Source organism: Onychomys torridus, unplaced genomic scaffold (genome assembly GCF_903995425.1).
Source record: "Onychomys torridus unplaced genomic scaffold, mOncTor1.1, whole genome shotgun sequence".
NCBI lineage: Eukaryota > Metazoa > Chordata > Mammalia > Rodentia > Cricetidae > Onychomys > Onychomys torridus.
Window position 1 is genome coordinate 443931 of NW_023413756.1, and position 16819 is coordinate 460749.

Genomic DNA, 16819 nt, shown 5'->3' on the forward strand with positions numbered 1-16819 from the left:
TCAGGCTTATGGCATCAACCCCACTCCTGGTACCAATCTTTTGCATTAGTTACTTTTCTTGTCACTGGGAAAGTATCTGGCAGAAGCAATTTAGATTGAGGAAGATTTACTTAGCTGCCTATTGCAGGGACTACAGTTAGTCCATCATGGTGGGAGAGGCATGGTAGCTGAAGCAGCTTGCTCTTCATATCTCAGTAGATCAGAAAGAAAGAGTGCACAGGCTGAAGTAGGAACAGGCTACTCGTCCTTGAGTCCTCCTCCTCTGTGACCCACTTCCTTCAGCTCAAGGTTCAACAGCTGGAAACAAGTGTTCAAGCACGCAAACCTGTAGGGGACATTTTACTTTCAAACCATAACAGTTACTTTTGCATCACTGTCTTAGTCAGTGTTCTATTACTGTGAAGAGACACCATGACCAAGGCAACTCTTATAAACAAAATAATTTAGCCAGGGGCTTGCTTACACTTTTAGAGGGTTAGTCTATGAATCATCATGGTGGGAAGCATACAGGCATGGCACTGGAGCAGTAGCCAGTAGCTGAGAGTTTTATATCCTTTCCTCAGGCAGCAGATAGATAGAGAAGGGGAGGAAGAGGGAGAAAGAGAAAGAGACTGACAGACTGGTATGGCATGATCTTTTCTAAAAGGTTAAAGCCCATGTCCAGTGGCCAACCTCCTCCAACAAGGCCACACCCCCTAATCCTCCCCAAACAGTTCCACCAACTGATGACTTAAACATTTAAGTATATAAGCCTATGGGGCCATTCTCATTCAGACCTTCAATCACTGTGATGAAATTCTTGACAGAATCAACATATAGGAAGAGAATATTATTTTGGCTGATGATTTTGCCTGGGCCTGTTGTGAGGCATGACATCATCATGGAAGGAGTATGTAAAAGAAGTGTTTCTTTACTTCATTGTTGAAAAGAAGCAGAGGGGAGTCCTAATAGGAAGAGGCCAGGACAAGATCTATTAGCTCCTAACAGGACTATTTTCTCCACCTGGCCCCCACTTCCCACGGTTTCACTACTTCCTACTAGTCTGTTCAAATTTTGAGTCTGTCTTTCTTTCCAAATGTTCTTGATCCTAAGCAGTATCAATGGTAAATGTTCTTTCTTGATATATTTATAAAAAATATTAATTTTACTGTAATAATTTAAAGTATGCTTGTGTAAATGTTATTGTTTATGTCTGAGTCCATACATTTTGGGGTTAATGTCTGAGGTTTTTTTTTTTTTTTAAGTGTGCTGTGGTAGTTTGAATGAAAATGGCCCCCAAAGGCTCAAAAGGAGTGACATTATTAGGAGGTGTGGCCTCGATGGAGTAGGTGTGGGGAAAGTGTGTTACTGGGGACATGCTTTGAGATTTCAAGTGCTCAAGCCAGGCCCAGTGTCACTCTCTCTTTCTGTTGCCTGAGCATCCAGAAGTAGAACTCCTAGATACTTCTCCAGCACCCTGTCTGTCTGTGAGCTGCCATGCTTCCTACCATGACAATAATGGACTAAACCTCTGAACTGTAAGCTAGTCACAATGAAATATTTTCCTTTATAAGAGTTGCTGTGGTCATGGTGTCTCTTCATAGCAATAGAAACCCTAACTAAGAATATGCTTCTAATGGCATATCATATTTTTATTCTCATTTTATCTCTATTCTAATTAAGTTAAATTTATTATTTAAATTGCATTGCACTTAAATGTTTTTTTAGAGAAGTCTTAGTTTCACAGTAGCATTGAACAATAGGTACAGAGATTTCTCATAAGTTCTCTGTCCATACACATGCATAGCCTCATTAGCAACACACCACCAGAGTGGTGCAGTTACCACAGCTTGTGAACCTGTGATGATATTTCATTATCAAGTTCATAGTTAACTGACATTAGGGTCCACTCTTGGTATTATGGCTTCCATAGACTTGGAAAGGTATGACACAGATGCCGCAAAATGCATGATGACAGGTATCTATCATGAGACCATCACACAAGAGAATTCAGTTCTTTCTTTTGGACATCTAAAAAGGTCACTGCTATGGTCAAGGCCATCTAGCTGTGAACATACGTTCCTCTGAGGTATGTTTATTTAAAACCGACTGCAGTCTCCAGGCTACAGATATGAGTTGCTGAGGCTTCAAAGTAAAGGTGCTGTTCTGTTCTACCAGACCTTGGACTCCTCACCTGGAGTACTTTGCCATCCTGGGAGCAAGCACCTGAAGCTGTCCTGAACTAAGTACTGGTGCACAGAGCCCGTGCTGCTGCCAGGGAACACATGGGTCTCGTCATCTCCATCTCAGTGTGGGTGAGCACAGTGGTTTAACTGCTCAACCAGCCTAGGAAGGAGGCTGGCAGATATGGGACAGAGCAGGCATGACACTTCTGGAAGGAAATGAGTCTGACAAGTCTTAGACAAAGGATGGGGCAGCCACCACCAAGGCTTTCTGGAAATCTCTTTTCATGGACTCGTTTTGTTTATCTCTGCTAATCTGTCCCATAATGAAAGAAAACCAATGGCCATGTGTTGAATTCTTCCTGTGTGTTAGGAGCAACAGAGTGCAGAAGAGGTCTTGGACAAGCTCTTGAAAGCCAAATGCTCATTTCCAGAAAATTCCACAAGGCTGCAGAAAAACACAGCCATTATTAAAAATTAAATTCTATCAACCTAATTAACTATATTAAAGCAAAGGTGGTGAGTCCCCACATCACCATACTCTAAGCATTTCAGTGCACTGACTGCCATGTCCTTGGAGTTGTTCCTTTCTACTGTCCTGCACATCAGAAATTCCATAAAATGATTCGACACCCTGAATCTCTTTGTCACAACAGTGGTTTGAAATTAGCAACAGGAGCAGTGTTTACCCCACAGCAATCAGCAAAGTACACAAACTGGAGCTTGATTCATTGTTTTCTTCATTGTTTTGACATAAAAGAACAATAGGGTAAATGTTAATAATACAAATTAAGTTTTAAAATGTGTCAGGTCTACAGCAGATATATTATGAATAGTATGGAAGTCTGAGTAATTATTTTCTCAGTATTTGAAACTATTATTTGATTTAGCAAAGAAATTATAGTTGTTAGTCAAGCAGGATGTCACCTGCCTGGGACCCCAGAACTCAGGAGGCTGAAGCAGGAGAATCGTGAATTTGAGGTTAGCCTGGGCTACTTAATGAAACCTTATCACCATCCTGGAAGCTGTGGGTTTTCCAATGAGTGAAATTCAGGTACAGATTTTTCTGTTTGCTCTTGTCTTGTTAATGTAAGCAAGCAAAAATATCAAACACCTTCATCTTCATGTCATAGCAGTGTTCAGTGGTTGGTGCCAACTATATAGGATACAGGAATTGAATAAAATTAGTGTTATTTTGTGAGAATTAACTGGCTAAATGGAATTTACAACAATGAAAATCTTAAGTCTCATTATTTATAGATTATGTTCCAAATCCTTTCAGAATAGTTTACATGAAATATGAATACTTACACTTTTATATAAATACTTACATGTTTAACATAAATTACATATAGATTATGTTAAAATAAACACAATAAGTAGTCAAAACTCTTATTTTTCTGGGCTGAGGCTGTTGTATTTATTAAGTATCATTTCTTTTGCTATAAATATATTTCCTTCTTTATCTTGCTTTCCAAATTCCATTGAGTCTAATCTCCCTCACTGGGGTCTTGTGTAATAGCCCTTGTGAACAATGCCTCAGCTTCTATATAGCTCTCTGTACTTCTAGAGAAAGTAGAGCTGAAGAGGGCCTTGAAAACTCAGCTCTAAGCAGCTATTGGGGAGTTCAGTGGTTGGAACAAATGATATAACCAAAAGATGTTGACTGAAAGCTCTGGAGACAGAGGAGGGAGAGAGAGAAAATAGTGCAGTCATGTATACAGAATAAGGACAAGACTCTAGATTTTCATTTAACCTTTAATTTCTTAGGCCTAGTGTGGTGGAAGATTACAGCAGGTTGGAGGCCAGCCTGGTCTATGTAGCAAGTTATATTAAGAGACCCCATCTCAAGAAACAAAACCCAAAACAACAACTGAATCTAAGAAACAACATCAACATTTTCTTAGTGTTCTTCAAGTTCTGAACATGATGCAGTTATTTGACTGACTGTACCATCATAACAACCCTTGATTCAAGTTGGCTATGACCCAACCTAGAGGAAACAGCTCCCAAGTGCTCCTTAGTTAATGGGAAATTATATTATTCCAGATATTTGACATGGGCAAACTCAGCTCAGTAGCTAATTCCTTAAACAGGTTGCTTTGTTTTGTTTTGATTTTTGAGGTACAGTCTCATTACATAGTTCAGACTGGACTACAGACTTGTGATCTCTTGCCTCAGCCTCCTGAGTGCCAGGATTGTATGCTTGCACCTCCACTCCTGACTTCTTTGTTTTTTCTTCAATTGCATTTTCTGACCACATCATTGCCCATGGCATGTACTGGACTTCCCTGCATCATGTAGAAGGAGATCAACTGGATCAAAAGCCCAGGAGAAATGCCCCCCCCCAGTCCATTACTTCCCAGCACATCCTGGCTATAAGCTCCTCCTTACACCCCTGTGCAGGGACCAAGTTGCAGATTGCCTAGTCTTTAAGTCCCAGTCATTATTGACTGGCTATCTGAGTTTCCTCTTCAGAATATCTGATCACCCAGCTCCCTAAAATAGCCCAAGCCAGGGTCAGATTACCTCTGGCTGCCAGATCACATCTGCAAGATGAGCTCTATCAACAAGCTTAAGGAGAAACAAATCCATCATACCAGTCGTGACACCTGGGGAAAGTCATCAGGGACCAGTCCCATCTCCAATCACAGCCCAGTGTGGAGTAGTCATGTCAGAGGGACTAGGACAACTCACTAACTTCTCCCTTTCTTTCTTATAACTTCCATCGCCTCCAAGTCTACTATGGAAAATCAACTGGGGAGCAGATCATCATTGTTCTCCTGGATTTCCTGTGTTTGTCCTTGTCCCCTGCATGTCTACCCTCAAGAAGTAGAGTTTTTGCCTACCACAAATGAAGCCCTGGGTTGGCTCCTCAGCATTGCATAAAAGGTTTGGTGCCATGCCAGGAATCCTAGCACGTGGAAGGTAGAGGCAGGAGGATCAGAATTTCAAGGTCATCCTTGAAAAGTTGGAGGTTAGCCTGTGCAACATTAAATAGTGTCTCAAAACAACGGTAAGACAAGTAAGACAAGGGAGGGCCTGAAGCAGTGACTCTTAACCGGTGGGTCACAACTCATTTGAGGGCTGAACAACCCTTTCACAGGGGTCACTTAAGACCATTGGAAAACACAGATATTTACATTACAGTTTGTAACAGTATCAGGGTTACAGTTACAAAGTAGCAACAGAATAACTTTATGGTTGGGGGTCACCACAGCATGAGGAACTGTCTGAAAGGGTTGCAGCAGGAGGAAGGTTGGGAACCACTGGCCTACAGGATCTACTCTTATCCCCTTAAGCCTTTACAAATTTGATTCCATACTATAGTTTCTCCTCCTTCCCATCCACAATCTTCTTGTTCTTTATGCTCACAGACCCCTCCCACTCCAGAACATTGGCCCACACTCTTCCCTCGAAGATGCTCTCACTCACTCCTTCACTTCCTCAAGTCTTCCTGCAAACCTCCGCTTCTCAGAAAAGCCTACCCTTTGAATGGAGCTAATTATGCCTGGAGGCTGTCTCTAGTCCCTTGCTACTCCTCTTCCGCTATTCCCATAGGACAAATTTACCTTTGTTCTCTACCCAGTAGATAGGAAATGTCTAAGAAGACACAGATGGCTGTCTTTTTTGTCTAGTTTGTTTGCTAGTGAGTCTCAGGTGTCTACAACATGCAAGTAGTAGGAACTCAAGGACTATTTGGTATGTGATGAGCACTCTTTGAGATGAAGAAAGCAAGGCCTACTCTAAGTTGGAAACACTGAGCCATCTGGTAGCAGAAATCAGTCCCTCTCCTCTGGAGCCCACATCCACCATTGGCTGTCCATCTGCTTTCCACCTACAACTGACTTTAGGGGCAAGTTCCAGGGGATTCCCTATGTTACTGAGTGGACAGATATTCTTGGGATGTCCACATTGATTTGTTCACCAAGTTTAAGAAGATGGTTAAGTCATGTGACGACTCTACAATATGGTGGGGTCTTATTTAAAAAGCCTCTTTACTTGGTTGACTATGTCCCTACATCAACACTTGCAGCACAAAACTCTAACAAGCGGTCTTTGTTGGTGCTAGAGATCCTGGAGGTAGGGAGAGAGGCCCGTGGCTGAGGAGGAAGGATCTACCAACATAAGCTGAGTCATGTGAGCAACTGAATTCATACAGCCAGGGCCTGCTGTGGGGCAGGGAGCCCAAGGCCATCAAATAGAAAACTGCTTCCATGTAAAGGAACAAACTTTCTGAGGCATCCTCCCTAAGTCCCTTGCTGTGCCTCCTACTTGGATGGCTGGTGACTTCATTTGTGACTTGTCTGAGGGGTTTATGAGTCAGCCTCAAGACTCACTTCCATAAGCTCCTTGTCACTAGACACTGAGGTCATCTTGTAGCAATCCGTTTGCCTGACAGATTCCCTCAAACCTCAGTGGCTTAGAAGAACAGCCACTGAGTTGGGGAGATGGCTTAGGAGCTAACATGTTTGCCTTGCAAGCACAAGGGCTTGCATTTGATCCCCAGAACCCACATAAAAAATATCCACACTCACAATCTCAGCACTAGCTAAGCAGAAACAGGTGGATCCTTGGGGTTGCTAGCCAGCCAAAGTAGCCTATTTAGTGAATTCCAGGACAATGGAAGACTGCCCCAATAAACAAGGTGAACAGCTACTGAGGAATGGCACCCAAGGTTGTCCTTTAGCATCCAAACATGTACCTAAATACTGAATACATGTTCATCCACCTGAATGAACACACACACACACACACACACACACACACACACACACACACACATACACACACACCTACCTATTGAATTTCCTTACACCTCTAAGTGGCAGTCACCCAGGGTCAGCTGGATGGCCTTCATGTACTAGGCAGCATGCCATCTTTAGGTGGTGGCTGCCCTGGTACCCCTCCATTTGGTCTCTCCTTCTTTGGGGACTTGGGCCATCTCAAAGCACAGTGGTCTTAAGGCATAGGATGGACTGAACAGCAATGACAATTTTCCCAGACTCAATTGGTGCACACAGAGCACAGACTCAGGCTGTGTTCAAACAGATGGGACTCCATCTTCCATTGGAAGGATGTGACTATTTGGAATCCATGCACAGAGATGTAGGTAGTCAGTCTCCACTTTGCGTGGTACTTTATCTTACCTCTCTGCTTCAAAGGAGATGTAAGCAGAAGATACACAGAAACACAGTGAAGAGCTGTGAACATTTGAGTACCCCAAATATGTATACCCTCTATTTAGAATGCTCTCAATTTGGTCAAATTATTACTTTATAAATTTCCCTACCTCTAGCTCCATTTGCAACTAGTCTTTCTTGCCCCGGAAGTTGCTCCCCAAATCCTAGGCCTCCACTGTCACTGAGCCAAGTTGCCCCATCCTCGTTGCTTATACTTATGGCACCTTGGAGGCATGAGGCATCTTTTTTATTTCATTTTTATTAACATAGAAGAAATCAGCTGAGCATGGTGGCACAAGCCTTTAATCTCAGCACTCAGGAGGAAGAAGCAGGAGGATCTCTCTGAGTTTGAGGCCAGCCTGGGCTACAAAGCAGGTTCCAGGACAGCCCAGGCTGTTACATGAAGAAACCCTATCTCAAAAAACTAAATAAACATATATGGGGAATCTTTTTAAGCCTAAAATGACCCTAAAACCAAAGAAGGAGTAAATCTAGCTCCATCTAGCTCCCATTGACTCCTGACTTGATATTGGGATTATTTCCCACAGAAAGCTTTTGTTTTTAGCTAAATTGTTCTACTTACCAATAAAGACTCAGAAGTAAGATGTTAGTGTGAAAAGCTGCTAGATCAGAGAAGACCAGAAACAACCAGCTGACCTTCCTTTTTGACCAGAGACTAAGCAAGAGAGCATCTTTCCACCTGTCCCAAACCAAAAAGAGCTGCAAATCTCCAAGTCTCTTTCTACTCCTTCCTGTGGGTCCCTCTATCCATTTTCCTGGGTCCTCCATACTCTCTATGAATAATTCTTATCAACTAGTTGCTGGCTCTGCCCCCTGATCCAAGGTTAATTTGATTAACACAGTCTTGGAGTTTCACAGTGTGATCAAATAACCCACAACAGAAAGCTATCAGACCTGCTAAGTCATAAATTTGAGTGGGCTGAGCAGCAATCTGTTGGTAGATGGAGATGGGACACCCGGACACAAGCCCCTGTAGGACCAGAGACTTTCTGAATAGATCAATGAGCAGGAGCCCAGGTCCCCACAGCCCCACCACAGTTTTACCAGGGGTCCTCCCTAAGCACACATCTATGGTCATATGTTGGGCTCTGTGAGGCCATCGGAAGGAAAAGAAAGAGCCCTGGCTGTTTACATTTGGGTTGGCTCAGTATATGGACACGGGCCAATAATGAACACTTGCTTTATAATAAACACATCCAGGAGCAGCTTAAAAAACACGGAAGCTGATGTTTTCACAATGCTCAGGGGGTAAAAGCAGGAAGACAAAGTTTGAGGCCAGCCTGGACTACTTAAGTCCAGGTCTTCCTGAGATACACAGTGAGACCCTGTTTTAAAAACACCAACAGCTGAGGATATGGCTCAGGGATAGATCATTTGCTTAGCAAGCATGAGGTGCTGGGGTTAATCTTAGCACTGCCCTTCCTCCATCAAGAAAAAAATAATAATAGACATGGAGAATGAAAATTGTGTTGAAGATCCTCTAAAGTCACAAGATCTTTTCTTTGTGTACCTCAGCCCTGCCACTGTTTTCCTTTGTCACTCTGTGCTGGCACGGAACACTCAGTTTCTTTCCTCTGAAGGGCTCCAAGGTAGAGGCGGGTTTCTCAAACCTCACTCACTCCCTGCATCAAGTGACCATCGTCAGCCTGACAGAGTCAGAGTGCTCTCTCTCTCTCCCTCCCTCTCCCTCCCTCTCTCTCCCTCTCTCTCTCTCTCTCTCTCTCTCTCTCTCTCTGTCTCTCTGTCTCTCTCTGTCTCTCTGTCTCTCTCTCTCTCTCTCTCTCTCTCTCTCTCTCACACACACACACACACACACACACACACACACACACACACACACTTTCCTGGCTTTTCTCCATCCCAGCTTTGTCCTGTCTGCATTATGTCCTTGCCTGTTCTGACATGGAAGTTATCTTCCCATCATTTCTTATGTCCTCCCCACCATCATTTCCTGTGTTTTTTCCACTCTTGTTTCTCATGTCCCCTCTACTATTGTTTCTTGTATCCTTTAAATAGAAATCTCAGTAACTGGCTTGTCTGCTAAGAAGGGCATTAGATTTAAACCCTGGTTCTGTAATTCTGAGCTGACCAACTCCCTACCTTCCTCTTGTCTCTTCTCCTATTTTCTACATGTCCGTCACCTTTGTCTTCTAAAATTGCAACAGAATGGGCCTTGCAATAAGAAAACACATTGTCTCCCATGAACTTGAAATTCTACTTAGCAATCTAGTTGACTTACATGAAGACGGTTCTATCAAAACCTTTCTCCAAGTCTAGATGTTCTCTGTTTTAGGTCATTAAACACTGTGGGTGCTTTAGTTAGGGTTTCTATTGCTGTGAAGAGACACCCATGATCATAACAACTCTTATAAGGAAACATTTAATTGGGGATGGTTTACAGTTCGGAGGTTTAGTTCATTATCCTCACGATGGGAAGTATGGTGGCATGCAGGCAGACATTGCTGGAGAGGTAGTTGAGAATGCTATATCTGTGTTGGCAGACAGCAGGATGAGAGTGCCATACTGGGCCTGGCTTGAGCATCTGAGACCTCAAAGCCCATCCTCAGTGACACATTTCCTCCAACAAAGCCACACCTACTCCAACAAGGCCACACCTCCTAATAGTGCCACTCCCTATGGTCCTATGGGGACCATTTTCATTCAAACTACCACAGTGAGTGATCTGTTATCAGTCTTCATGGAAAAAAATGAATACATTCCAAGAAAAAAGTATTATAGTGCTCATAGTCTTGGATTATACTGCAGAGAAACAACATCAATGCCAATACTTAGGAGGAGGAAGAGGAATAGGAGGAGAAGGAGGGAGAGGAGGAGGAGGAGGAGGAGGAGGAGGAGGAGGAGGAGGAGGAAAGAACCAAACACCAACACACTCCCACATAGCATAGCCTCTGAATGGATGAGAAATAAAGACTGCAGCTACAGATTGTTTAGAAAGAATGATGACAATATTCCACAGTGCAGGCTGAGGCTGTGCACAAGAAGAGTGTGGGGATTAGTGACTGAACATGAGGAAAAAGACTATAATGAAATGGCCAATTGGAGCTTCAAAAGATTGACAAGAGAATATCACCAAGTTAACTAGAAGGAACTGACAAAGCAGAAATGGACAGTTAGAAAAGAGAAAATTCAATTCAGGACACACACACACACACACACACACACACACACACACACACACAATTGGAAAATAAGGGCAACACAATGGATTTACAGGTTTTAGCTCACTGTTTTGCTAGGGCTGACTTTGAACTTGTGAACCTCTGTCTCTGTCTTCTAAATACCAGGATTATAGGTGTCCTGCCCTTTTATAGATTACATTAGCAGAATATTATGCTCAACTCTGTAGCAAGTCTTTCTCTGTACCATCAGCTTCCAAATAACTACATGGAGACTTATTATTATGAAAACTTGGCCTTAGCTTATGCTTGTCCCACTGGCTCTTATAACTTAAATTAATTCACTTATTTTAATGTACGTTCTGTCACGTGGCTCATTACCTCATCTCTCTGTTGAGATCTGCTCATGGTGCTTCCTCTGTGTCTGGCTGGTGACCCTATCCTTTTTCCTCCCTGTGACCTCCTTGTCCCCAGAAGTCTTGCTTAACCTCTTCCTGTCTAGCTATTGGCCATTCAGCTCTTTATTAAACCAACCACAGTGACACACCTTCACACAGTATAAAGGGATATTCTACAACACAACACTATGCTAAAAGTTGTGAAATCCAGGGGCGGGGTATGAAGGATTTTCAAACAAAACATAAATGGTCAAGTTTTGTTAAATAGACTAACACAAGAATACCAAGGGCCATAGAAGATAGTGAAGAGATATCAAGGCTCTCCCATAATAAGTGTAGACTTTGCAAACTAATTCTGTTAGAACTTCATGGAGTATACAGTTGCCACATGGTTTAGATTGTCCCAGAGCAGAGGAGAAGATGGGGTACACACTGCTGAATGATACCTAATTAGAAATGTCATGTTGTCTAAACCTGTAGCAGGCATCTACTACAGTCCCAGATGTGAGTACAATCCCCTGAATGCTAAGAAAAATACCAACAAATCAAACACATAGTGTAACAAAAGAGCAATGGAACATGAGCAAGGCTGTTGTTTATGTTGTTTGTTTTGAATGTTTGAATATGTATGTTTTTTTCTATTTAAAAAAAAATCTCACACATTGTTGGTGGGAAATTATCAACATGGCTTTGGGGAGAGGGTAATTTGATGGTCTTTCAAATTTAGAAATGTGTTCAATTTGACTTAGCAATTTTCCTTAAAGTTATCTGTGGCCTAAAGAAATAGGGATCCAAAATGTTTGTACAAGAATGTTTCCTGTTGGGCTCTCAAGAAGGCTCAGCAGGTGAAGTTGCTCGCAGCCAAGCCTGATAACCTTAGTTCAATTCCTGCAACCCACTGGGTAGAAAACAAGAACTGACTCTGGGAAATTCTGACTTCCCTTCCTCCCTCCCCCCCCCCTCCCTTTACACACACACACACACACACACACACACACACACACACACACACACACACACTAAACATCAATACATCTTTAAAAGAGAGAGAGAATGACTGAGCCACAGTGTCTGTGACAGGGAAGAGTCTGAGGTGGAGGTTGAGCACTGTGTGTTAGACTTTATACACGGAAACAGCAACAAACTCTGATATGTTAAGGAAAGAAAACAACCACCCCCAGTGTGGACTAAGCCTCATTACAGCACCGCCCTGAGAGAGTGAAGAAATGGAGTTGCACAACGCATACCTTCACGTGTGTGTGTGAGAATGAGTGTTAGTTACAGGTGGCGTCTTTTGAGGTGAAAATGGGGCCAGTGGGAAGGATGAAGCGCTTATCTCTTCTTATAATTCCGTCTTGTTTTGCATATTCACAACGCAGCAATGACCAGATATGTGAATTAAAACAGTGACGAGTCAAATGGGGGAAGGATGGACCCTGACATTAGATGGTTTCTTTAGTCTCAGTACTTGAGAGGCCAAGGCAGGAAGATTGTGAGTTCTAAGCCAGCTGGGCTGTAGAGGAAAATCCTGTCAAAAGAATTTTATTTTTATTTATTTATTTTTTTTAACAATAACTAGGATGGAGACTCCTGGGGTATGATGATGATTAAATTTAACAAGGAAAGTGAGCTGCAGCATGTGATGGAGTCAAGCAGGAGGCTTAGGAGGCCTGCAGTGTGGTTACCATTCACACGTAAAATGTGGGCCAGGTCAGTTCTGTTCAACAGGAAATGAAGAAGAGGAGGGAAAGAGAGGGATGATAAAGGAGCATACATTTTTTAAAGTATTGCTGTCTATGGGTGTGATTGTTCCCACAGCAAGCTGAAGACTCTGTGGTCACTTTCGCATCAGCTAGGTGCATCCTGGCTGCAAGCCTCTGCTAAGTGCTTTACTGGCACGATTCCATTCAAACCCCAAGACTCTGGTGAGGTGCATCTGTCACTGACTATTTATCAGATAAGGAAACTGCTCTGGCTCCAGGAAGGTTAAGCTGCGGCGTTGGGTGAGGCAGAAGGGCCAGGGGTCCCCCCACACTCCCACAGCCATTTGTTCCCTAGCTGTGCTTTACAGGCAAAGCGGCTCTTTTTCCTAAGATGCCAATCTATGATAGATACATGTTTAAAAGCAATAGTATTTGTGTAAACATCAGGTGGTTTGGAAATATCAGGGGAAGGCACATTCTAGTCACCATGGCAATCAGAATTATGTATTAACAAACAGTACACTTAAAAACAGTACAAGGTTAACACAAAATCTTTATTGAGAGGCAAAGAGAAAGAATGCGCGCATGGAGTGACATGCACATGTATAACTTGGAAATTATTGTTCTAACATTCCGATTATCCTAGGGGCTTGCTGTATAGCCTACTCTAGGCCTCAAACTCAGGACTTCTTGCCTTAGCATCCTGATTACTGGAGTTATAATACGTATTACGATGTTTTTATAGACACTATAAATTAATTTTTTGTCAATATAAACACATTGCTATTATTTTTATTTCTCTGTTTTGTAGCACTGGGATTTGAACCCAGGACTTAATGCTATGAAAGTGCTCTATCACCAGAACTATTACCCAGCCCTTAAAATTATTCTTTTAAGAACATTATTTAACTTTGAAATTTTACTATATTAGATAAATCAGATTGTCACATAAAACATTTTCTTTGGAATTAAATGTTATTTATTTAATAACATTCTCTCCCTTCCTCTCTTTCTCCCTTCCTCCCTCTCTTTTGTTCTTTTAGTGTAAATGCCATTAATGTCTCCAATGACCTGAATGCCTCTCACTGGGCCCTGCCTCTTACATTTCTACCTCCTCCAGCAGTGCCCAGATGCACAGCCAAGCTTGTGACATGTATGCTTTGTGAGCCATTCAAGATCCAAACTCCAGCACTGGTGAGGGCCCCCACAGGTTAAGATCTGTTTGGGTTTTTGTTTTCTCTTTTAAAATTTTATTTATTTTATTTGTATGTTTGTTTGCATATGTATATGTACAACACATATATGCCTCATGTCCAAAGAGGCCAGAAGAGGGCATCAGATCAGTTACAAGTGGTTGTAAGCTGTCCTGTGGGTGCTGGAAACTGAACCCATGACCCAATGCTCTTAACCACTGAGCAATCTCTCCAGCCTCAAGTTCTGCTCTTTTTAGAAAACTTGTTGCTAAATATTGAACAGCATGTCACTGGCTTAGGAGTATGTTAGCAGGCTTCATACATGTTCTCTCTCTGTGTGTGTCTTTCTCATTTTCTACGTGTGTGCATATGTTTCAGCAAAAGAGGGAGAAAAATCACATAGAAGTTTCCTATATACGACTAAAATAAGTGAACCAGGTGTAGGGTTTCGGGCTTGTAATCCCTACTCAAGAAGGCTAAACCAGAATGATAAGAGAGTTCAAGGCCAGAAAAGGCAATTTCCCAGAGTTGGCAGTGTGGCTCAAGTGGTTCATTGCTTATATGGTATGTTCAAGGCCATGTGCTCAATCTCAAAAAAAAAAAAAAAAAGAATAAATGGGTTGCAAAACACACTGTCTCGACCTCAGTGCTACCCGAGGTGAAGAGGGTTTCCTTGTGGTTAATACAAGAGTGAGCATGAACTTTCCCTTTATGAACAGACAGTATTTCAAGTTTGCCGATGTTTACCCTGGTAAAAGTGGGGTCAGTAAAACACACCTAAAAATACAATGGTTATCCATTGTTGCAACAGTGTGGGAAGAGTAAGAGCCCTTCAAAATAAACTCATGCTTTGGAGAGAGGATGCTGAAAATGGGTAGGTGATTTGAGGCTGAAGATGATGTAAGTGTACCTTCTATAAAAACCAGAGCATGTGGTTTCAAATGCTGCAAACAAGAAATTCTAACTTTATGTCATGGTTAGCTTCAGCTATTAACTTGACACAAACCTAGAGTCACTTGGGAAGAGGGGAACTCAACTGAAGAATTGCCTCCATCCGTGCTGCAGTTTCTTAATTGCTAACTGATGTAGGAAGGCTCAGCTCATGGTGACATTCCTAGGTGGGCCTGGGTGACGTAGCAGCAAAGCTAGCTAATCGTGAGCTGGGGACAAGCCAGTAACCAATGTTTGTCCCTTTATAGTTTCTATTTCAAGTTCCTTCCTTAACGGACTGTAGTCTGTAAGCCAAATAAACTCTGTTGTCTTCCCAAGTTAGTTTTGCTCAGTGTTTTATCACAAAATAGAAACCAAACCAAGACACCTTACAAAAATCTTCTAAAATGAATTAACCTGTTGCCATTGTGAAAAGATAAAACCTTCACATTATTTTACAGGATCAGCTAGCTGCCATCAGTACTCTCGCAGCTGAGACTTTTGCATGTGAGTGAACAGGACTGACCTGGAACTCGTAATCCTCCTCCAAGGGCTGAGATCCCAAGTGTTACCAGGATGGAGCTGATTCAAGTGTGTCCTCCAAAGGTCCAGTTGTTGGAAGCTCAGGACACAGTGCAGTGATATTTCTTGGAGGTAGAACCTTCAAGAAATGGAGCCTTGGCCATCAAGATGGTTCAGCTAGTCAAGGAACCTGATGCAAGATCTATGACCTGAGTTAGATCAATAGAACCCATGTGGTGTGGAGAGATAAATGACTCCCCAAAACTGTCTTCTGACCTACACACACACACACAAATAAAATATATACATAAACATTAAGGATGGATACCTAAATATTTTTATTGATGGGAACATGATTTTTAAAAAAAGGGTGGCATTAGCTTAATGGACAAGCCCAAATGCAGCTGTGACATAAAAATGCTTTCATTATCTGATCCATCTACATTTGGATCTTAGTTTCCCCCTCCCCCCACCAAGACCCATGTTCTGAATTCCACCACAGTGACCATGCATGCTGATAGGTCCCTGAGTTCCTAACTTCCCCCACTCATCCCTGCTCCTGCCTGCCTTTCCGAGCTCAGTTCAGCCCTTTACCCTGATGAGAGCATTCGAGACATCCCGGCTGGGTGTATTTTCTGCATACACCTTTAAGACATTGGTCCCATGATTTTGTTATCATCTAACATTTTATTGCCTACTGACCTTGAGGACCATGCTTTATCTTATCTTCTGTCTTTATTTTTAAAATAAAATAAAACCTTTATTTTAAAATAATTACTTTTTCTTTCTTTCTTTTTTGACAGACACAGGTCTTACTATACTTAGTAAGATTCAGGCTGGCCCCGCCCTCACCGTCCGCTTATCTCAGCCTTTCAAGTACTGGGATCCAGGCATGCATACACCACCATACATGGCTTATCTTAATTTCCTCGTGTCCCAGTGCAGAGTGTGGCAGCCCTTTGCCATTGCAGGAATGAACAAATGACCAAAGAGAAGGCACCACAACCCTAGGACTGTGTGATGTGTTATGTGTGCAATGGCCACCAGAGGGCGACAGAAGAACAGCCTCCTGTGAATTCCAGCCATCCAGAAGAAATAATATTTCAATATTATTTTAGGGCTGGTGGGAAGTCCAGTGGTCATGGAGGCCTCTGTTGGAAACAAGGATTTTAAGCAAATCCTCCCAGTGAACGATGGTGATATTTAGAGTTTTGAAAAGTTGAAACATTTGAATATTCCTAATTTGGAAAGCTCAGATTCTGCTTCCAGCTCTAACATCACTCAGCATGTCTGATTTCAGATAAGATTCTGGATTTGGGAAGGGTTAGTTTGAAAATCTGACAAATGGGTGGTATGATGTCCTTTGTCTCCCAGGAGCTCTCTGAGAACCATAGACAGTAAAGCAAATAAACAACCAGAAAATGTAAAATGCCGAGGCAACCGAAAAAGCATAATCTGAATTAGAGAGCTAAATAGCAGTCCCATCTCCTTGTTCTAACATGAATTGAAGGCAGTGTATCCCTGTTAGTCAGTGGGTATGGATGTGTGATGGGACCTTAAGGCTGGGGAG